The 22660-nt window shown below is 45.3% G+C and overlaps 1 long non-coding RNA gene across 1 annotated transcript in view; it reads right to left on the bottom strand.

Annotated features, from left to right (window-relative positions):
* Positions 1 to 22660, bottom strand: part of LOC144341490 (uncharacterized) — a 41366-nt gene that overhangs the window by 16817 nt on the left and 1889 nt on the right. Inside the window, exon 2 of the long non-coding RNA XR_013418458.1 lies at positions 21175 to 21309. This is a non-coding gene — a long non-coding RNA (uncharacterized LOC144341490). The remainder of the gene's footprint in view (positions 1 to 21174; positions 21310 to 22660) is intronic.

Here is a 22660-nt window from a genome sequence, read left to right as displayed (position 1 = left end):
TGGAGTAAGCACGCATGCTTTTTTCACAGCCCCCCAGATGCAGCTAGGTTTGCAAACCACTATCCAAGATGTTCTCACACTTCCGCTCAGTTCAACACACACTCACTGAGATTCTAAGCACTACGAATCGGGCTAAGTTAACAAGTCAGGCTCGACTCCCTAATAATATTGGCAAAGAAACCAATATCAGAGATTTATTCCAGTCCAAACCAAATAAATTGCCGGGTGAAAAAAATGCCCAGGCAAAGTTTGCCACACAAAACAACTTCCTGTATCTTCCCGGTCCGTAGCCTAGAGACTGACTCTGAGCCATGAGAATTCAGAATCAGGGGAAAATGCCAGTCTGAGGCATCTGCCACACTCCTAACACACCCCCAAAAGTGCCCAGCTACATTTCACATCCACTGTCCTAACAGGGGTCGAAATAGGGAAGAGCAGTGCAATACAGAAAACAGAGCCTGTTGGGTGCCAAAAGGCTGAGGAATTCCAGTCCTAGCCCTGCTACCAATCGGTCTGGTCACTTCTCTCTGGTCCTGGTGTGGCCAACAGTTACGCGAGAGGGTGAGGCATAAAACCACAGATGTCAGGCAAGCTCCAGCATCCAAAATACATAGAAATTAAAAAGCATTAAGGTGATATCAAGGAATATATGCCATCAACCAGAAAAGTAACTGAAGTATTCCTTTTCCCATTCATAAGAAATCAAATGTGGAAGCAGAAAACTGAGCAATCAGCCTACCAAGTTGACTGGGGCAACAGAATACACTCACGGATTCTGTTCAAAACAGCGGGGGTGACAGGCCAAAAGGAGAATGGCAGAGCGTCCCTCTCTCCTCTGTCCACCCATGCCACCAGCACGTGAGTGCGTCCACACGCAGCGCCCAGTCTCCTGTTGCACTGACGCCAGCGTCCACTCATCGCAAGCCTACTAAGTGCCACATCTGCTATGATGCTCCCTCATCTCATCACCATAGACATCCCTGCTGGAGGTGAGTATGTGACAGACGAAAATCACGGAGGCCTAGGGAGGTTGAGACCTGCATTCCCACTGCGGTGAGGGCGTGCTTGAGAGGGACCCCACGGCTGGGCTCTCCATGCTGCTCTCCTCAGTAACCACTCCCAGAGCAGAGCAGCGAGGGGGAATTTTCTTCCTCTCACTATTTTCAGCCCCTTGGCTGACCCAGCATTCCCCAGAAAGCTATCGAGTCCTGACAGCTCTGAGGCCACAAAGCCATAAACGCAGGGGACACACAGCCCATCTGTCTCTAACGGGTCTTTTACTTGTCATGCTGGTCATTTCTAAGAGCAGATGGGTTAAGAAAGACGTGGCAGGTTACCACGAAATGACCCCTCCACTCCTCCCTGGGGGAAGGCTGACTAGCGAGCAGTCAGGCCGGCTTTCTCCCCCCCACTCCCTGCATTCCTGTCCCTAAGGAACCACAGACAATTCCACCAAATATAGGCAGGAGACAGCCACCTCCTTCCTACAGCTGGAGGGGGGAAGGGTCCTCTCGGGCCTTTCTAACTGCATGAAAACCAAACTGTGAGCCGTACTGACCCGGGCCTCACTCATGTTGCAGGCATGTACAACACAGGTGCCCAGTGGTATCATCAGGCAGAAATATGAATGTGCTTTCCATCGTTTTCATACAGTGATTCCAGAACCGCTATTCACACAGCTCCACTTCTCACACATATAACGGGCTTCATGGATTACACAGCATTTTCACCAAGCCCCTCATCCGCTCCTCCCAGCAGCCTTGTGTGATCCCTTCAGTAAGCTTCCTCATCTCCATTTCTTAAGAAATGGAGTTTCTGAGGTTATGAAACCAAAACTTTCCCAAGAACATCCAGCTGGTGTTAGAACCAGGATATGAGGGCTTCTGATTCTACAACCAGTATTTGTGCCAATATTCCACATGGGCCCCTCCAGGGATTTCTGCCTGATCTTAAAATGCAGACAGCAAATCCGTCTCTCTAGAGTTCTGGGGTTCCCTATAGACAAGAAGTAAAACTTCTAACAGAAAGCTTATACTTATTTGGAAGGCTACGTGGGATATTCCTTTAAGTTAGTTTGTTCATGTTTTGGAAAGATTGTTCCAATGACAATGCGGGGCATCAAGTGTAGAAAGGATTCCATGATGAGGCAGAGAAACAATTCAGTGGCTCTTACAATAGTTCAAATGAGGCATGAGGCGCAACCAGAAAGGACAGAGGGAAAATGCATTGGAAAGAAATGCAAAATGAAGTCCACTCAGACCCAGGATGGAAAAAAGGGGATTAAGCATGATAGTGGTTTGTAGTTTGAAAGACTGATGAACAACGATGTCATTAACTACTGCAGAGTGGTATCTGGGGCCTGGGTGCACCAGTTTGTTTAACCATTCACCTGCTGAGCAGTTTCCAGGCTGTTTCCAGTTTCTAGCCTTTATAAATAATGCTGCTATGAACAGATACATAAAGGCTTTTGTGTGAACATAAGTCTTCGTTTCTCTGGGATAACTGCCCATGAATGTGACTGCTGCATCCTATGGCAATTGCACATTTAGTTTTTTCAGAAACTGTCAGCTGTTTTCCAGAATGGCTGTACCATCTTCCATTCCCACCAGCCAAGTGTGAGTGATCCCATTTCCTTGCATCCTCACCAGCATTGGTCTTGTTACTACCTTTTATTTTAGGCATTCTGATAGGTGTATAGTGATGTGGCTTTAGTGTGCATTTTTCTGATGGCTCATGATGTTGAACATCTTTTCCTGTGCTTATATGTTATCTGAAATGCCTCTTCAGGTCTTTTATTCATTTTCAAAGTAGATGATTTGGTTTCACTGCTGAATTTTGATAGTTCTTTATATATTATAGATATGAGTCCTTTATCAGACATCTGGTTTGCAAATAGTTTCTCCCAGTCTCTAGCTCCTCTTTTCATCTTTATTTTGCACTGTACATTTTAGTCCATGATCCATTTTGAGTTAATTTTTGTACGAGGTATAAGGTTTAGATCAGAGTTCAGGTTTTTTTCCTATGAATAATCAGGTAGCCATTAACATTTTTTAAGAGACAAGGTCTCACTCTGTCACCCAGGCTGGAATGCAATGACAAGAACAGAGCTCACTGCAGCTTTGACTCCTGGGCTCAAGTTATCCTCCTGCCTCAGCCTCCTGGAGTAGCTGGGACCACAGGCAGGTACCACCACGACCAGTTAATTTTTTTAGTTCTTGTAGAGACAGGGTCTTGAGCCATGTTCCCAGGCTGGTGTGGAACTCCTAGGCTAAAGTCATCATCCCACTTATATGCGGCCAGGCAGTGGCACATGACTGTAATCACAACACTTTGGGAGAATGAAGCAGGAGAATCACTTGAACCCAGGAATTCCAGACCAGCCTGAGCAACAGAGGGAGGCCCTGTCTCTGCAAAAAATTTTAAACATTAGCTGGGCATGGTGTTGTACACCTGTGGTCCCAGCTACTTGAGAAGCTGAGGTGGGAGGATCTCTCGAGCCTATGAGGCTGAGGCTGTAGTGAGCCATGATTGCACCACTACATTCCAGCCTGGGAGAAAGTGGAACACAAAAAAAAAAAAAAAAAAAGAAAAGAAAGAAACAAACAAACAAAACATGCTAGAGCATCACCCATATGAGACAGGTATTGTCTTTTTGAAAATTTAATTACAGTTATATAATAGACATGTAAAATGTCCACTTTGAAAGCTTGAAAAATATATAACTCTAAGTATTCTTACCTTAAAATTCTGATTCCTACCTAAGATATCACATACTGTTTACATAAGTATCACAATGCCTGGACAACAACTAAAAATGTGTACGAGGGAGAAAAATGAGCATGTATGCCTATTAATTAAGGTATATTTCCCCCTCATTACACAAAAAGTCATCACGGCAAACCCCTGTGACTGTATCTAAAGCAAGCCTACAGTTTTACTTCTCTGTATAATAAAATGCAAGGCTAAAATTCAAATACTAAACATTTCCTGAAGCCAAGGGTAGTTTACTTAAAATAAATGCCCCGGGTCTATATCAAAAATATGAAAAAGCTAGCTACTTAGCCATTGCAATCTAAGTTCAGCTTTTTCTTTTTAAATTGACACATAATTGTGCACTCTACATATGTATGGAGTACACATAGTGATGTTATATTACATGTAATTTATGTGATCAGCGTAATTAGCATATCCACCATCTCAAACATTTATCATTTCTTTGTGTTGGTAACGTTCAATACCCTTCCTCCAATTATCTGGAACTATATATTCTTTTTTTTTGTGTGTGAGACAAAGTCTTGCTCTGTTGCCCAGGCTGGAGTGCAGTGGTGTGATCTCAGCTTACTGCAACATCTGCTTCCCAGGTTCAAGCTATTCTCCTGCCTCGGCCTCCCTGGTAGCTGGGGTTACAGGAACCCACCACTATGCCCGGCTAATTTTTGTATTTTTAGTAGAGATGGGGTTTCACCACATTGGCCAGGCTGCTCTCAAACTCCTGACTTCAGGTGATCCACCCACCTCAGCCTCCCAAAGTGCTAGGATTACATACATGAGCCATGGTGCCCAGCCTGAAACTATATATTCTTGTTAACTATAGTCGTCCTATGTTATAAAACACTAGAACTTACTCCTATCCAGCTATAATTTTGCATCCTTTAACAAATTTCTCCCTATCTCCCTCTTCCCCCACCCTTCCAACGCTCTAGGATCCTCTGTCTACTTTCAACTTCCATGAGATCCACTCCTTTTGCCTTCCACATAAGAGAATATATGCTGTGTAACTTTCTGTCCCTGGCTTATTTCACATAATATCTTCCAGTTCCATCCACATTGTTGAGAATAACAGGACTTCATCCTGTGTTATGGCTGACTAGTACTCCACTGTGTATAAAGACCACATTTTCTCTATCCATCATCTGCTGTTGGACACCGAGGCTGATTCCATACCTTGGCTATGGTGAACAGTGCTGCAGGAAACACAGAGGTGTGGATGCCCCTCCAACACTGATTTCCTTTTCTTTGGGTATCTACACTGTAGTGGGACTGCTGGATCACACTGTAATTTCATTTGCAGTTTTCTGAGGGACTTCCATACTGTTTGCCATAGTGGGTGCCCTAGCTTACTCTTACTCTTTTTCATTTTTCTCTTTGAGACAGAGTCTCACTGTTGCCCAAGCTGGAGTATAGTGGTGCAATCTCGGCTCGCTCACTGTAGCATCCGCTTCCCGGGTTCCAGTGGTTCTCATGCCTCGGCCTCCTGAGTAGCGGGCATTACAGGCGCCTGCCACTGCACCTGGCAAATTTTTGTATTTTTTAGTAGAGATGCGGTTTCACCACGTTGGCCAGGCTGGTCTTGAACTCCTGGCCTCAAGTGATCCGCCCACCTCAGTCGCCCAACAGTGCTGGGATTACAGGTGTGATCCACCATGCCCAGATAATTTTTGTGTTTTTAGTAGAGACGGGGTTTCACCATGTTGGCCAAGCTGGTTTCAAACTCCTGACATCAGGTGATCTGCCCATCTCGGCCTCCCAAAGTGCTGGGATGTCCGCGTGCACCCCGCGCCCAGCCAGCTGCTCTAGTTTACACCCCCCTACACCCTGTAAGAGCTCCCTTGTCTCCATATCCTTGCCAGCACTTGTTATTTTTTGTCTTTTTGATAATACCCATCCTAATCGGTGAGATGATACCTCACTGCGGTTTTGATTTGCATTTCTCTGATTGTAAGTGATACTGAACATTTTTTTCACATATTTTTTGGCCATTTGTATGTCTTCTTTCAAGAAATGTCTGTTCGGTTGGGTGTGGTGACACAAACCTGTAAGCCCAGCACTCAGAACGCTAAGGCAGGAGGACAGCTTGAGCCTAGACCAGCCTAGGCAGCAGAGCAAAACCCTAGCTCAAAAAGAAAAAAAAAAAAAAAAAAAAAAAAGAAATATCTGTGTCTGTTCAGCTTTTTGACCTCCAAAAATTAAGAGCCCATTTTGGAATCGGACGACCTGCCTGATTCAGAGACAATCTGTGTTTGGTTCTACTCTGCTACTTCCTATGTGACTTTGGGAAGTTCCCTTAGCCACTTTGAGCTCAACTTCCTCAACATTAACCAGGAATAAGTACCACCTGCCTCTGCTGGTTAACGCTGAGGACTGAAAGGAGAACCTCAACGCCACTTGACGATGCTGCCTGGCGGAAGCCCCTCAATGCGGGACTGGTAGGATCATCTGAAGCTAAGTACAACTTTCCTTTCCACTGTCCTAGGCTCACTCTGCATGCGATTAGAAAGGAATAGCGAATAAAGGAAACCAAAATAATTGCTTAATTTTTAATAAGAAATTTTTAAAAAGTGGGGGTGGTGGCAAAATAGGAGGGAGAGGAGGGGAAGGAAAAAGCAGCCAGTCCCAAATTCTAGTCCAGGGCTCATCCCCGGCCTCCTCACTCAGGCAATCACCAGTCCCCACCTCCTGGGGAGGGGTACTTTCTCCGCTGGATTCACCTACAGGGAAGGCACTGCCACAGGTGTTCAGAAACCAGGAGCACCTTGAAATGGGCAATGTGCTTTGGGTAGGAGACCTACAATTTACCCAAAGAAACCACGGCACAAAAGTGACCCACATAGGAGGGACCAATGGCTGTAAATACTTGGTGGCAAAAACTGATGTCATACCGTCTGTAAAGGAGACACACACCCAAATAAAATTTGCCAAAATAGCATGAAAAAAATTCAGCAGACATCCAGTGCCATTCTGTTACTGAAATATGTATATCCCAAAGCCAGGGACCTCTCTGGAACACTGTCTTTATTTCCACGTTTCATGGAAGATGTTTGAGTGCACTCACGTGTGTCTCAACAAACCTCCAGTCCCTGCTCTAAACCCTGTGACTCCTCAGCAAAACCCAAAAACAAGTATCAGTTTTCCTTCCAAATGGGAAATTTCCTGACCTAGCGAAACCAGCATCAAATCCACTTATTATGAGATAGCTGATTACAGGCAAAGCCCTCTAGTCCAGGATGACTCCCCTCCTGCAGGAGCGGGAAGGATGGGCATAGCACTGGCCTTCCAGACCACATCTCCAGGCAGTTTGAAACCATGGCTGCTCAGGTGAGCCATGATAAAAATCAAAACCAAGTATCTCTGAAAAGTGTACATGTCAAGACCCAGACCTCGGACCAGACTCAGCAGAAATGGATGTTGCAAGGTTTGTTCAGAGACCTCCTCTCCATACCCCCTCTCCCCGGGACCTCCCTCCTTGCACTAGCGGTCCAGGGCCAATGGACCGCTCCCTTACCTCTAGCCCAGTGCATTTTCAGGACCAGCTCCCAGACTGTACCAGACCCTGAAATGTATTCGCTGAATGCACTATTTCTTGAAATGATCATAAATCACCTGATTATAGCAACAATTGTTTTAAAAGTGTTCTCTCTCTCTCAGGAATCATGCCATGAGTTTGAGCAAGCAGCTTTGCTTCTCTCTACTGCAATTCTATCATTTGCAAAATGTTAACAATTACTGTGTTCACCCATAGCATTGTTGTAAAAAGCCTTAAGACCCACTTCATGTAGCCTGCCCGGAGCACAGACCCTGTCACATGGTAAATGCCCACTGAAGGTGAGTTATCTGTAGCTATTATTACCTGCCCCTCCAGCGAACAAAAGGAGTCGATCAGGTCTCATCGTATCACCATGAAAGGATGTCCATGTAGACTGTGCAGTGGGAGTAGGGGAACTCAATGTTTATCAGGTACTATTTTGTTTTTTACAAAGTGTACATATATATTTGTAGGTACACTGGAAAAGATCTGGAAGGAAATACACCCAGTGTTAATAGTGACTACCCCAAAGACACATTCATCCAAACACACAACAGAAAAACACTCACTATCTTTCTGTCTTCCATATCATTTGAACTATTTTCAATAAGCATCTATGGCTTTTGTAAAGTTTTTGAAAGCAATTTATTGCATTTTTTTCTGGAGAAACAAGCAGGAGCACGAAAAAGGTGGAAACAGAAGGTAAAATGGAATGGGACTCAATGGAATTGAGTCCCAGCCAGGCTCAGCAGGCACACGAACCACACACCTCTCACTACAACTCAACACCAGCTCTCTCTTCTCTTGGTCCAATGGCCCAAGACTTAGAGATAAAATGTTTATTGTGATCACATCAATCACACCAAGGAACTTGGAACCACCCTTTCAAACTCCTCTCGTTGTGTGTACCTGCCCAGGGCTGTTAGCTTTCCTCCTGTGTCTTTGGCTGGCCTGTAATCCCCTAGCAGTGGAAATGCATCCTGACACTTAGCCATCATCCCCACAACACTCAGCACCGCATAGAGACCAGGGCAGTGATGCCCACTCGGACTGCGATTCACTTATAAAGCAAAGGACCAGGGGCCAGATGCGACTTGTCTTTGGTAACTCACCAGCTGTTGCTTGAACCAGAACAAAGCCAGGTCTCCTGATGCCCAGAAAAGAGCTAGTGCCTGTACCGCTAGAAAAGTGGTGAAAATGTTTTGCTTGCTGTGAAAAGACGCACTACTGGAGAAGATGGGTGCAACTTCTCATGGAGCCACTCAGCCCAGATCACCAGGAAACAGGGCTGCCGGATGACACACTAAGCCCAGATCACCAGGAAACAGGACTGCCATATGAGACACTAAGCCCATCCACTGGAAAGGAAATCTGGCTGGGCAGTAGAAGGAAATTCACACAGGTTACCCCAGCCCAACGGCAGGAACAACATGAAGAAAGCAAAAAATAACTGACTGGAAAGCCATAGCCTGGCTAGCAAATTCAAAACAGAGCCACAATCCTAGCAGCACATATCACTGCAACACAGAGCTTCAGTCAGTGTGCTCACACTTTAAGTAGAAAGGTAAAAATGTCCATGTTTTTGGAACAAAGGGCTATTTTTATGTGTGTGTGTGATGTCAGAACAAACTGTTGGCAAGGAAATAGAAATAGGCGCCCTTACACATTGACAGTGAGATAACAGTATGGCCCTAACAGAAGGGAATCGAGCAACACCCATCAACATTTAAAATGTGCAGAACCCTGAATCCCACAATTCCATTTCTAGCAATGCATCCTATGAACATATTGATGCAAATATGGAAGAATTACGTACAACTCAGCATTGATTAATCCAAACGGTTGGGAATAACCTAAATATTTACCAGTGGGGAACTGATGGAGAACACTGTTTATCTTATGCCAACATCTGTGTTTTAAAAAGAAGATACATAGGCTGGGTGCAGTCGCTCACACATGTAATCCCAGCACCTTGAGAGGCTGAGGCAGGTGGATCAAGAAGCCAAGATATCCAGACCATCCTGGCCAACACGGTGAAACCCCGTCTCTACTAAAAATACAAAAATAATCTGGGCATAGTGGCGCGCGCCTGTAGTCCCAGCCACTCAGGAGGTTGAGGCAGGAGAATCGCTTGAACCCAGGAGGTGGAGGTTGCAGTGAGCTGAGATCACGCCAGCCTGGTGACAGAGCAAGACTCCATCTTGGAAAAACAAACAAGCAAACAAACAAACAAAACTGGCAACAGTGGTCACAGAGCAGTGATGGGAGTAGGACTGCCTTTCACTCTCCAGGACCTTTTGAATGTCGCTCATATTACATACTCAAAATATATGACTACAGTAAATATTTTCAGAGTAACTATGAAAAACTGGGGAAATAATAATATCTAACACACAGGACTGCTGCATAATTAAAGGATGAAAAACATTAATCACTATCAGAGTTCAAAGGAAGAAAGATTAATTCTAGCTTGGATGTCAGAGCGGGGATCATGTAAAGGAAGTGAGTATTTCAAGTCTTGAAGGATGGAGAAGATTTAAAGAGGCAGAAGTGTGGAGATGATGTCCCAGATGGAGATAAGAACATAGGCGAAGACGATGTCCCAGACGGAAATAAGAACACAGGTGAAGACGATGTCCCAGATGGAGATAAGTACATAGGCAAAGACGATGTCCCAGACGGAAATAAGAACACAGGTGAAGACGATGTCCCAGATGGAGATAAGAACATAGGCAAAGAAGATGAAGAGATGAGAAGGTATAAATTCTAAATGCAGCTCTCAGGCTGGGCTTCAGAACAGCGCTTAGGCAACAAGTTGGAATGCAAGGCTGATGGCGGGAATGGAAACACTGAAACCCAACTTGCATATCACGCCCAGATCATGAGCCTTGAATGCCAAGCCAGGGAACCCGTCCTTGATCTTAACAACAAAAAATCACTGGGCTGGGCGTGTGGCTCACGCCTGTAATCCAGTGCTTTGAGAGGCTGAGGTGAGAGGACTGCTTGAGGCCAGGAGTTTGAAACCACTCTGGACAACACAGCAAGACTCTGACCTTACAAAAAATTTAAAAATTAGCTAGGCAGTGCTGGGATTACAGGTGTGAGCCACCACACCCGGCCTGGTTTCTCTACTTCTAAGGGCACTAATCCTGTCAGACCAGGGCCCACGCTCATGACCTCATCTAACCCTAATCACCTCTCAAAGGTCCTATCCCCTAATACCATCACACTGGCAGTTAGGGTTCCAGTACAAGAATCTGGAGGGGACATTAACATTCAGTTTATAACAATGTCTTTTCAATCCTGTTGAAAAAAACAACCAAATGAGTAGGCAAAGAAGTACCTTATATGTAAACAAGTCAGAACTTTTCATATTTCTGCGAACACATTAAGGTCAATTTAAAATGTCTGATAACAAGAGTCAGAAGCAGAGATAAATGAAAGTTAGTTACTCTGCATTTTAGGCCCACCTTGAGTTGTCTTCCAATGACATTGTGGCACAAAGAACACTGCTTTCTATTCCTGGTTTTGCCACCAAAGAAGCTGGAACATTTCCCTGTATTTCTGTTTATCTTGAAAATCACTGGGCTGACCTAGCAGACCTCCAAGGTCCCTTCCATTCACAAATTCCACAAATAACTTCCTACCAACAGAGGCTACACAAATAAACTACACTGACGAAGGGGAAAGCTAACACTAGCAAACAATGAGATGCACACAAGACAAGACGTATAGAGAAGTGGATCAACCACAAACTGGTGGACGATGAGCCGGCGGGGGATAAAAACACATTCCCTAACGATGGACAGACAGGAAATGGCGCTGAGGTAGTATTGTTGAAGATTTCCTATTTTACAACTTCAAGATAAATGGCCCAATTGTTTATATTCATTCTGATTAAATGTGAACGTGAAAACTTCCTCCAGGGGACACAGACATCTAAAAAGTTCCCAATGTATCCAATTTGTCATTTGATATTTTTACTGACAAGAAAAATGAGGGACTGAATATACAAACAGAACATGCCTGATCATATGTATAAAGACAGAACTCAGACCACAACCTGTAGCTGCCCACCCAGGAAACCAATCCCCTATCTACAGTAAACAGCTAGGAGGCCAGCCAGGCTAGCACATGAGACAGGAAGCCAGACTGCTCTCTCTCCACAACCCAGAAACTAAACCACGATTCTGTCCGTGGCCAGGACTTGACTCAAAACTGACAGCCACCCTAATTTTGGCCCCTATTTCCATTTAGGATAATTCAAAGAAAGCCAAATACACCCCTAACGAATCACATAGGACACCCCACTTCTGCACAGCCGCCTCCAGCCCCCACAACAGCCTCCACTGAGAGCCATTCTTTTCCATCCTGAAGCTTCCCCACTCCTCATCTGCCACTCACTTGCATGTCAGTCTCTGCCACACGCAAGTGATGGTGCCGACTCCCTTGCCACAGCAGCTCTGAGAAAGTCATCTCTGCCTGTCTCATGTGGGCGGCCTTCCTTTATTTCCCCCAAAGAATAAGTCTTAAATGAGGGGCTTCTCTCTATATGGCCCAGCTACACAATTCAGAAGCCCAGCATGGCAATTCCAAGCCTGGAAAGACCATACACCCCTCAGGTCTTCTTTCCACAAAACACAACTTCCTTGAGTTCTTCAGTCACTCCCCACTAACCGGGGAAGGAACCATGTGTTATGGAAAGATCAAGGGCTTTGAAGTCAAACTTCTGAGTTCATCAAGTACTTCATCTTTCCACTTAAATTACATGGCCCTGCCCAGGCGTGGTGGCTCACACCTGTAATCCCAGCACTTTGGGAGGCCGAGTTGGGCGGATCACCCAAGGTTGGGAGTTCAAGACCAGCCTAACCAACATGGAAAAACCCCGTCCCTACTAAAAATATGAAATCAGCCTGGTGTGGTGGCTCATGCCTGTCATCCCAGCTACTCGGGAGGCTGAGGCAGGAGAATCACTTGAACTTGGGAAGCAGAGGTTGTGGTGAGCCAAGATCACGCCATTGCACTCCAGCCTAGACAAGAAGAGCAAAACTCTGTCTCAAAAAAAAAAAAAAAAAAAAAAAAAAAAAACAAATGACGTGACCTTGAACAATTTTCTTAACTTCTCTAAGCTTCTATCTTCATCTTCAATAAAATAATTTTACCTCTAAGATTGCATTAAATGGAATCCCACATGTAAAACAGCTGACAAATATTAGGGGCCCAACAGCTGTGTGCTCCTACTGCCGCCCCACTTTACCCCAAGGGAGAAGTGCAAGATGTCCAGAAAAAGCCTGTTGATCCCTACACCTCAGCATCCTGTGTTCACACAAGGCGCAGTGGCATCCAGACTTACCTGGGTCACCCAAAGACAAGCCATGTTTTGATTTGTCAACTTAGGTACACATGGCTTCTAACGTTCACCATATATGATCCATAATTTAGAAGAGATTTTCCTACACTACCCCGCGGTTCTATTTTAGCAGACTTAGATGTGCCATAATAGCTCACTCTCTTAAGCCCTCTTCAGTATCAAAAACAAAACTTTAATCTGTAACACAGTTATCAGCCGTGAAAGTGGAAAAGGTACCTATGAGTCAAAATGACCCTCTGCCCCGCTCCACCCCACCCTACAAAAAGCTGTTCAGGAGTATTTGGGCTGCTTATGAGAATGCTGTCTGTATTCCCAGGAACAGACAAACGCCTACCCTGGTTAGAAGCTGCACTGCTCAGCCTCCAGGGTAGAAAGCTCCCCACACCCTCTACCCAAGGAGAAGAGAAGCAAATGGGGTGGCCAGGCTCCAGGACGTGGACTGTTTAGTGTGGTTTCTGCAGTCCAGGTCACCGCCATGGGTGAAGCTTTTCCTTCCTTCTTTTCCAACCAAGTGGCCAAGGTCCTACGGCTGCTGTAGGGCCTCTTCCCCAGGATGAGACAGCCCAGCCATTCCCCTTCCCTCTTTTTTTTTTTTTTTTTTTTTTTTTTTTTGAGATGGAGTCTCACTCTGTCACCCAATCTGCACTGCAGTGGTGCAATCTTAGCTCACTGCCACCTCTGCCTCCCGGGTTCAAACAATTCTGCCTCAGCCTCCCTGGTAGCTGGAGTTACAGGCGCCCAGCACCACGCCCAGTTAATTTTTATATTTTTAGTACAGATGGAGTTTCAACTTGTTGGCCAGGCTGCTCTCGAACTCCCGACCTCAGGTGATCCACCTGCCTCGGCCTCCCAAAGTGCTGGGATTACAGGCATGAGCCACCGCATCTGGCCGAGTCAGCCCAGCCATCTTGACTTTTTGTTCTGGCAAAATTACTCTCTTCCACGTCTGCCTTCCAAGTAGCTAAATCAGAGATCTGGCCTTGGGGCAGGCTTGAAGAACCCCTGTTTTTTGGTCCTCAAGAGCTCCTACCAGGGTCTGGGACAATTCCAAGACTTGTGTTCTTAAAGAGGAAAGAAACCTCACATACACGGCTCTCGCAGAGCTCAGGCAGAGCTCAGGCAAGGCTTGGGAGGTGGCCCTAAGGTTTGGGTGTGCCATCTATGATCACAGCTAAGAGATCTGAAGGCAGCTGTCTGGGTTCCAACCTCAATTCCAACAGCACTGGCTGTGTGATGTTAGACAACGTCCCCAGCCTCTCTGTGGTTCAGTTTCCTCACTGTAAAAGGGACACAACAATAGAGCTTCTCTAAAAATTAAGTGAATTGGTGCATATAAGGTATTCAGAACAATGCTTGGCACATGGGGGAGTTCAATAGACACGTAATGAACAGAGTAACTTAGCAATTAGTAAATATACTCATCCAGGACAGGCGCGGTGGCTCACGCCTGTAATTCCAAAACTTTGGGAGGCTGAGGCGAGAGGATCACTTGAGCCCAGGAGTTTGAGACTAGCATGGGCAACACAGCAATATTCCATCTCTAAAAATGTGTTTCTGTAACATATATGTATATATAGACTCATATATTCACAGTGTATTTATAATACACAAAATAGCGGAATACAGACTTAACTATTCACAATGGTTACTTCTAGAGAAGGGGAAATGCAAATTTCAGCTTTTTATGCTACACATATATTCTTGTATCATCTGAAATATTTAAGCAAATTGTATGTATAAATTTGCCCCAAAACACATAGCAGAACAATGTAGTTTTGACTCAAAAATCTTCAAATCATGATGGAATTGTCCTGTGAAAGTAAAGTTATAGAGATGAAAAGTCTCCCTCCAGCCTAAATGCTCTTTCATATGACCTATATTACACACACCAATGCAGACGCCCCAATCCTTTCCCCACGGTCATAAGAATTTTTCAGTGAACTGTATTCCCCTTTACAAACTAGATGATAGTTAGAGTTACCAGGCAAGAACGTGGATCCAGTTCTGCTTTTTCAAAGCCCAATGTTCCTCACATAATAGCAATGCATTCTTCAACCGGTCAACTGCCCCCAACACCTGAGCTCTCTGTTGTACACAACTCAGCGAGGCCTGGGAGAAAGCAGGTGCAAATTTCACTTACTCAGTAACAACACATCCCACCTGATTCCTCTGCTGGGCTAGTTCTCAAGTCATCTTTTTCTAAGCTTTCATTCGGCTCTACCACATGTACCTAGGCTGGGTAAAATACTTTACCAGGTTTTTTTTTTTTTGAGATGGAGTTTCACTCTCTAGCCCAGGCTGGAGTGCAGTGACACCATCTCGGCTCACTGTAACCTCCACCTCCCGGGTTCAAACGATTCTCCTGCTTCAGCCTCTCAAGTAGCTGGGACTACAGGCACACCCAGGACTACCACCACACCCAGCTAATTTTTGTATTTTTAGCAAAGATGGGGTTTCGCCATATTGGCCAGGCTGGTCTCAAACTCCTGACCTCATGATCCGTCCGCCTTGGCCTCCCAAAGTGCTGGGAATACAGGCGTAAGTCACCGCACCTGGCCTACTTTACCAGTTTTATTCCTGAATTAAACCTGTTATTACTATCAATAACGTCAATCAGTGCCATTTCATTCACCGTATGACACACACACACAAAGCACTCCATACTCGCTCCACCTATCTGCTTTTCTGCAATGGCCACAGTGTTCCCCATCTTACATGAGAGGCACACACAAAGACAATGACTTCTCCAAGGTTTTGTAATTCACAATCAGTGGCAGAACCAACATGACCAACCACGTCTGGCCGAGGCCTGTGTTTCAGCCACACCATCTGGTTGCTGCCCCAAGGCTCAATGGGCAAGTAACAGATCACTCCGATTGCAGAGGCTTCAGAAATGCCTTCCACCATGGTACAATGGACGGTTCGCTCTCAGAAGGGGAGGCAGGGGTGGAATCAGCACACAGTTCTGCTAGGTTTCTCATGCAGGGCACAGACTATGTGTATTTTGTGCCTTGCTTTGCAGTTGAAATGTCTCCTGCCCCCTGTACAACAGCTTTCTTTGTCCTCTCCACATAAAAGTACAACTGAGGTCCTCAGGGGAAGGCAGTGATCACTGCCCTGTGCCACACCTGACTGATGTCCAAACAAGTGGACACACAGGCTCTTCTCTTATGGCCCAGGCTGCCCCCATCTGCTAAGCATCAACAACTACACATAGGATTTGCAGAACATGAATGACATGGAGGTGACTGCTTTATCTCTGTTGAAAACTTACTGCACTCTCTTAAAAAAGGGAATTCAGGAAAAACTGAACATTTGAGGCTGGCTGGCTGTAATCTTCAGCTGCTGAGAAAGCCTCAGCTGCTCGGTTCCACTGTGGAAATCCAACTCCTCCCTCAAAGTCCAACTCAAGTACACCTCCTCTGCGGTGACTGCCCCTTCCTCCCTTTCACAAGCATGTGTTCTCTCTGCAGTCCCAGAGCATTCTATCCCCACCTCTGGAGCCACACTGTCCCAGCCTACAGCCAGCTCAGCGCACAGCTGCCTCTCCCTTTGTGTACCTGCAGGCCCCACCTGGGCTGGAAGGCTGCCTCCTTCTCCTCCGCACAGAGGCGGCACTCAGGAACTACTGAATGAGGGAGGGAGTGGATGAGCAAGATCAGCCAAGGGCTACAGGGAGTGACCTGCAGCTCCCAGCAGGAACAGCCCCTGCCCTGCCAATCCGGAGGTGCTGGCTCTGTTCTCAGCAGGGCCGCTAAAAGCTCCCTTATAACAGCTCTAGGCCACAACGGTCAACTTGGTGTCAGGCCCTAGAGACACCGAAACTCCTAACAAATAAAGAGGCCGCGTATGCAGCATGCTCGTTAAAAGCACAGGCTTCGGAGTCAGAGCTTGAATTCCGCTTATTATGTGACCTTGAGCAAGTTACTCAATGCATCAGTCTCATTTTGTCACCGGCAAAATGAGGACATTATCTGCCACACAGTGTTGCTGAAAAAGTAAGAGAGGTGACAGACGCAAAGTGCTTGGCACTTACTTACTCTTATTGGTTTATTACAAAGAAGAGAACACGGGAACGGCCAAATGCAAGAGAGGCACAGGGCACACCACGGGGCAGAGAGGTCGAGGCTCCCATGCCTGGAAGTGCCACCTCCCCAGCACCAAATGAGTTCACCAAACCAGAAGCTCCCCAAACCCAGTATTTAGAGGGTTTTATGGAGTTTTAATAACATCAACATGATTAAGTCACTGGCTACCCGTGACTAGCTCAATCTCCAGCCTGTCTCATCTCCCCTCCCAGAGGTAGGTGTGGGGCTGACATGTCCAACTCTATAATCATGACTCATCTTTCTGGCAACCAGCCCTGATCCTGAACCTGTCTAGGGGCCGAAGCCCCCTGTCATCTCATTATCATACAAAAGACACTCCTATCGCCCCAGAGATTCCCAAAGTCTTAGAAGCTCTTGTGTCAGGTATTGAAACCTAAGACCAAATATTATAACCAATGATGTTCCTATCACTCAGGAAATTACAAGGGTTTTAGAAGCTGTGGGCCAAAAACCAGGAAGAATACTAAATATATACACTATTATACTATGTATCCCACTATCACAATAATTTTTTTTGAGACAGAGTCTACCTCTGTTGCCCAGGTTGGAGTGCAGTGGTGCAATCTCAGCTTATGGTGCGATCTCAGCTCACTGCAACCTCCACCTCTCAGGTTCAAGCAATTCTTGTGCCTTATCCTCCTGAGTAGCTGGAACTACAGGTGTGCAACACTACAACTGACTAATTTTTGTATTTTTTAGTAGAGACGGGGTTTCACTGTGTTGGCCAGGCTGGCCTTCAACTCCTGGCCTCAAGTGATCTGCCCACCTCGGCCTCCCAAAAATCTGGGATAAGTCAAGAGCCACCGTGCCTGGCCTCACTAGCACAATAATTATACTGAGAGGATGGGGGAGAAAAACGTGGGCAACAGGAGGAGCGGGGAAGGTAAGCAGCCTGAATCCTTGTCTTCCATAGTAGGACACCTCCCTGTCTTTCACACAATCTAGAAGAACGAGCTAAAACATAAACACAGTAACCTCCAAGGAGCAGGGATCAGAGTGGAGAAGGGTAAGGTGGGGGATTGCTGGGTTTTGTCCTAAGCCTTGTTAATTTCTGACTCTTAGAACTGTAGGCCTGTACAACTTTGCTAAAAATGAGTATTTACCTGTAATCCCAGCACTTTGGGAAGCCAACGTGGGCGGATCACGAGGTCAGGAGATCGAGACCATCCTGGCTAACACGGTGAAACCCCGTCTCTACTAAAAATACAAAATACTAGCCAGGCGTGCTGGCAGGCGCCTGTAGTCCCAGCTACTCAGGAGGTTGAGGCAGGAGAATGGTGTGAACCCAGGAGGCGGAGCTTGCAGTGAGCTGAGACTATGCCACTGCACTCCAGCCTGGGCGACAGAGCGAGACTCCATCTCAAAAAAAAAAAAAAAAAGAGTATTTAGTTTTTAAACAAAATCTGATATTTGACCAACAACAATAGTATATTAAGTGATATGGTTTTTTGTTTTTGTTTGAGAGAGGGTCTTGCTCTGTTGCCTGGGCTGGAGTGCGGTGGTATAATTCTAACTTACTACAGCCTCAAATTATTGGGATCAGGTGATCAACCTCTCGAGCAGCTAGAACCACAGGTGTGCACCACCATGCCCAGCATTCTTTCTCTCTTTTTTTTTTTTTTTTGGTAGAGGTGGAGGTCTTGCTATGTTGCTGGTCTTAAATTGCTGACCTCAGTGGATCCTACTGCCTCAGCCTCCCTAAGTTCTGGGATTACAGGTGTGAGCCACCACACCAGGCCAAAGTGGTGTATTCTAAAATTTTTTGGAATCCAACCACTTTGAAAAAGTATGGAGAGCTATAAATCATCTCCCCATAAACACACATGGATGCAGATACACAAAATTGTTGCACAGGATTTTGGGGACTTCATAAAGTCCTGAAAGCCAGGTTAAAAACCTTAGGACTATACATTCTGGTTTCTTTTTTTTTCTTTTTTTTTTTTTTTGAGACAGTCTTGCTTTGTCATTCAGGCTGGAGTGCAGTGGCATGATCTCCGCTCACTGCAAGGTCTGCCTCCCAGGTTCACGCCATTCTCCTGCCTCAGCCTCCCGAGGACCTGGGACTACAGGCGCCCGCCACCATGCCCGGCTAATTTTTTGTATTTTTAGTAGAGGCAGGGTTTCACCATAGCCAGGATGGTCTCAATCTCCTGACCTCGTGATCCACCCTCCTCGGTCTCCCAAAGTCTGGGATTACAGGCGTGAACCACCGCGCCCGGCCCTAGATTCTGGTTTATTAAAGGAAATGCATTTCAAGTCAGAGTTTGTCATTTATTGCACAGGAAAATAAAAACTTAGTTAAGAAAATCAAAAACACCCACATGATAAAATGAGGTCCTACTTGGTTTTAAACTACTTGGTGACCACCATCAGTTGTTTGCTTGACCACAGGATGCACCTAATTCCTAACTATGAATAAAGGTACAAACATTGTTTATTGGGCTTTTGGCTTCAGCCTTGAAACAATCAGATTCTCTCAAACTCAGGAATGTGAATCGCTGTTGGGTTGATGCAGCTGTTTCCATTCTAGAAATGGACCTGGAATCATGTACTTTTCGCCCATGAAGAGTCCTTTGTGCAAAACTTGAAAAGGGAAGGTCCCAAATTCCCCATATGGTATTTCTTCCAGTAGAGGAATTACTCTAATGACTTCTTAGCAAAACTTACATGATCAGGGCAGGCCATCAAAATACTCCAGAAAACAAAGTTTAGCTCCATTTCTGATGGACCTGTCTCCACTGCTATCAGTCTCACCAACAGCCTCACATCAAGTCAGAGGAACGGTTTTTTCATTTAAGAAGGATCTTCATGGCTGGGTGTGGTCGCTCACGCCTGTAATCCCAGCACTTTGGGAGGCCAAGTTGGGTGGATCACGAGGTCAGGATTTTGTGACCAGCCTGGCCAACATACTGAAACCCCGTCTGTACTAAAAATACAAAAATTAGCCAGGCTTGGTGGCACGTGCCTGTGGTCCCAGCTACTTAGGAGGCTGAGGCAGGAGAACTGCTTGAACCTGGGAGGTGGAAGTTGTGGTGAGCCAAGACTGCACCACTGCACTTCAGCCCGGGCAAGAGAATGAGACTCCGTCTCAAAAGAAAAAAAAAAAAAAAAAGGACCTTCATGTTCCTGCCAATTTGCAAAAAAATTAAATAAATAAATAAATAAATAATTGATATCTGTTAACCAGAGGTGACAAAAAGCACCTCCCAGGCTGCTGTAGTAAGTGGATCCGTAACTGTGGTGGGAGATTCCAACCCCCGAGACCTGTGACTATGTCGTGCAGCAAAAGGGCTTGGCCACAGGCCTTAGGAAGAGTATCCTGGGCTATCCAGGGAGGTCCAATCTAATCCCATGAGCCTCTAAGAGCATAGAACTGGCCAGGCGCGGTGGCTCACACCCGTAATCTCCACACTTTGGAAGGCTAAGGCAGGCAGATCACGAGATCAAGAGATGGAGACCATCCTGGCTAAAATGGTGAAACCCATCTCTACTAAAAATACAAAAATTAGTTGGGTGTCATCGCGGGCAACTGTAGTCCCAGCTACTCAGGAGGCTGAAGCAGGGGAATCACTTGAACCCAGGAGGTAGAGGTTGCAGTGAGCTGAGTTCATGCTACTGCACTCCAGCCTGGGCAACAGTGCGAGATTCCATCTCAAAAAAATATTTTAAAATAGGGAATAGAACTTTCTCCGAGTGCAAGAAGAGAAATGCACAAAGGGGAACGGGAGAGCCTGACCAGGTCCCTGGCCTACCTAGTCCTGAGCTGATGGGACCACGTACAAAGACCAGATAGAGGCCTCAGGAGCTGAGGGCAGCTCCCAACAGATGGAGAGCAAGGGAACAGACACCTCAGTCCTGCAACCACAAGGAACTATATTTGGCCAAAAGCACTTGGAAACAATTCTCCAGTGAGGAATGCAGCCCAGCCCACATGGTGATTTTTGCCCAGTCACATCCACGTCAGTCTTCTGCCCCATAGAACTGTGAGATGATACAATTTCAATTGTTTTAAGCCACTAAATTTGTGGAAATGTGGTAAAGCAGCAACAGAAATGAATACAGTGATTCACGTGGAAACCCCTAGAAGAGTTCCTGGCACAGTGTTGACACCTGACAAGCGTTTCCTGATTTCCTTACATCGCAAGGCAGGGCTGGCCACACTCCATCCAAAACAATAAATGATAGACTTGTTCTGACAAACCAGATTCAGTGAATTATAAATGGCCCAGAACACCTACAAATTTTAGGTTTCAGGTAAGTGATTGCCTTTCTTTTCACTTAGAAGCCTCCCAATGCTCATCTTACTGATAAACTCTAAGTACCAGGCAGGAGACTAAACACCAGACAAACCCAGCCCCAGATGCCCCAAGGGAGCCCATCCCAGCACTCACTCTCCGCTGCACTGAAATGATGTCCAGGTCAGTTTATCCCACTAGACCAAGAACTCCAGCTCTCCACGTGTGAGTCACCAGTGCTGCCTCTGCATCTCTGCTTCTAGGATGGTGCTTCTGCACTTCACAGGAAATCTGTATCAATGTTTGTCAACACTATATATGACAGTGTCACTTAATATCTGCACAGAAAACATAAATTCTTTGAGGACCAGGGCTGGGTTTATTAGCCTTTGTAATCCCACTGCCACTGTCTGAGACATCAGAGGCACTCGGTAGAAGTTGGTGAAGAGAAAGAAAAGGCAGAGGAGAGACAGGAAAGCAGGACCAACACCGCAGACACAGATTCTGAGGTGGCCGGAGGAGAGGCAGGGCAGAGAAACTTCCTGGATGCTGGAATGGGGTTCACTGTGATATCTGCTGCTGGATTTCAAATGTCAAAGGTGACGCTTTGCTGACCTGGACCTCTGACTGCCCTTTAGCTTTCCCAACCTCAACACAGGGCACTTAGAAACTGCAATGTCAAGAAATTATGCTTCATTAAAGCATGGGAATGTTATTTACATGGACGTTCATTACTGAATTTTTTACATGGGAATGTAAATAATTGAAGAGATTGTTAAAGATTAAATCATGCACATTCAATAACTTTGTAAAATATTAATGATAACTGAAACACAAATTTTGATGTTCCCCAAAAATGCTAAAATATAAAAAAATACTGGCCAATTAAAGATAGAAAACAATCCTAATGCAGCTCCCCAACAGACACATTAAAACTTCTCTATACATTAAATATTTCGGATTTCAAAGGAAAACCCAGATTCATTCCATTCTTAATATGGCGTTAAAAAAAAAAAAAAAATCTTAGGTAATACAATATTTCATTTAAAATTTACAAAATTCCATTACATTCATTATTTCATTTGATCCTCAAAACAATCTCCTGAGTTAGGCAGAACAGGTATTATTAACAACTAACTCCATTTTACAGGTAAGGGAACTGAAGTTCAGCAAGTACTTGGGCTTAACAAAAGCTTTAATAGGGCCACATATCAAAACCAAATCCTCTGCTCAAAAGAACTAGAATAAGTTATCTTTTACATATTATTCATACTTATATCCTGTCAATATCCAAAAATGTTTTCAGGTAGCCTGCAATAATAGACACCTATCCAATAAAAACATTAAAACGAAAAACAGGGGGAAAAAAAACAGCAGGTGACATGGGAGACAGACGAAGGTAGATAGCAAAGACTGAGACTTATAATCTAAGAAAACTTCATCTCTGACCTTCCAGTTCCAGGGAGATAACGCTAAAGGAAACAAGATGGTTTATAGACTCATAAACTGACAAAAGAGAGGTTGCATCAGTTCTTAACTCTGAAACACTCCTAGCAGCCACAGCAAATCTCTAGGACAACATACCAATGGCATCAAAGCAAGAGTATACTTCGGGATAGAGTGAATTAAGTTCCCTGTTTGG

This window comes from Macaca mulatta, chromosome 6 (genome assembly GCF_049350105.2).
Source record: "Macaca mulatta isolate MMU2019108-1 chromosome 6, T2T-MMU8v2.0, whole genome shotgun sequence".
Lineage (NCBI taxonomy): Eukaryota > Metazoa > Chordata > Mammalia > Primates > Cercopithecidae > Macaca > Macaca mulatta.
Note: the sequence above shows the minus strand (reverse complement) of the source record. Positions and strands in the feature narration are given on the sequence as shown.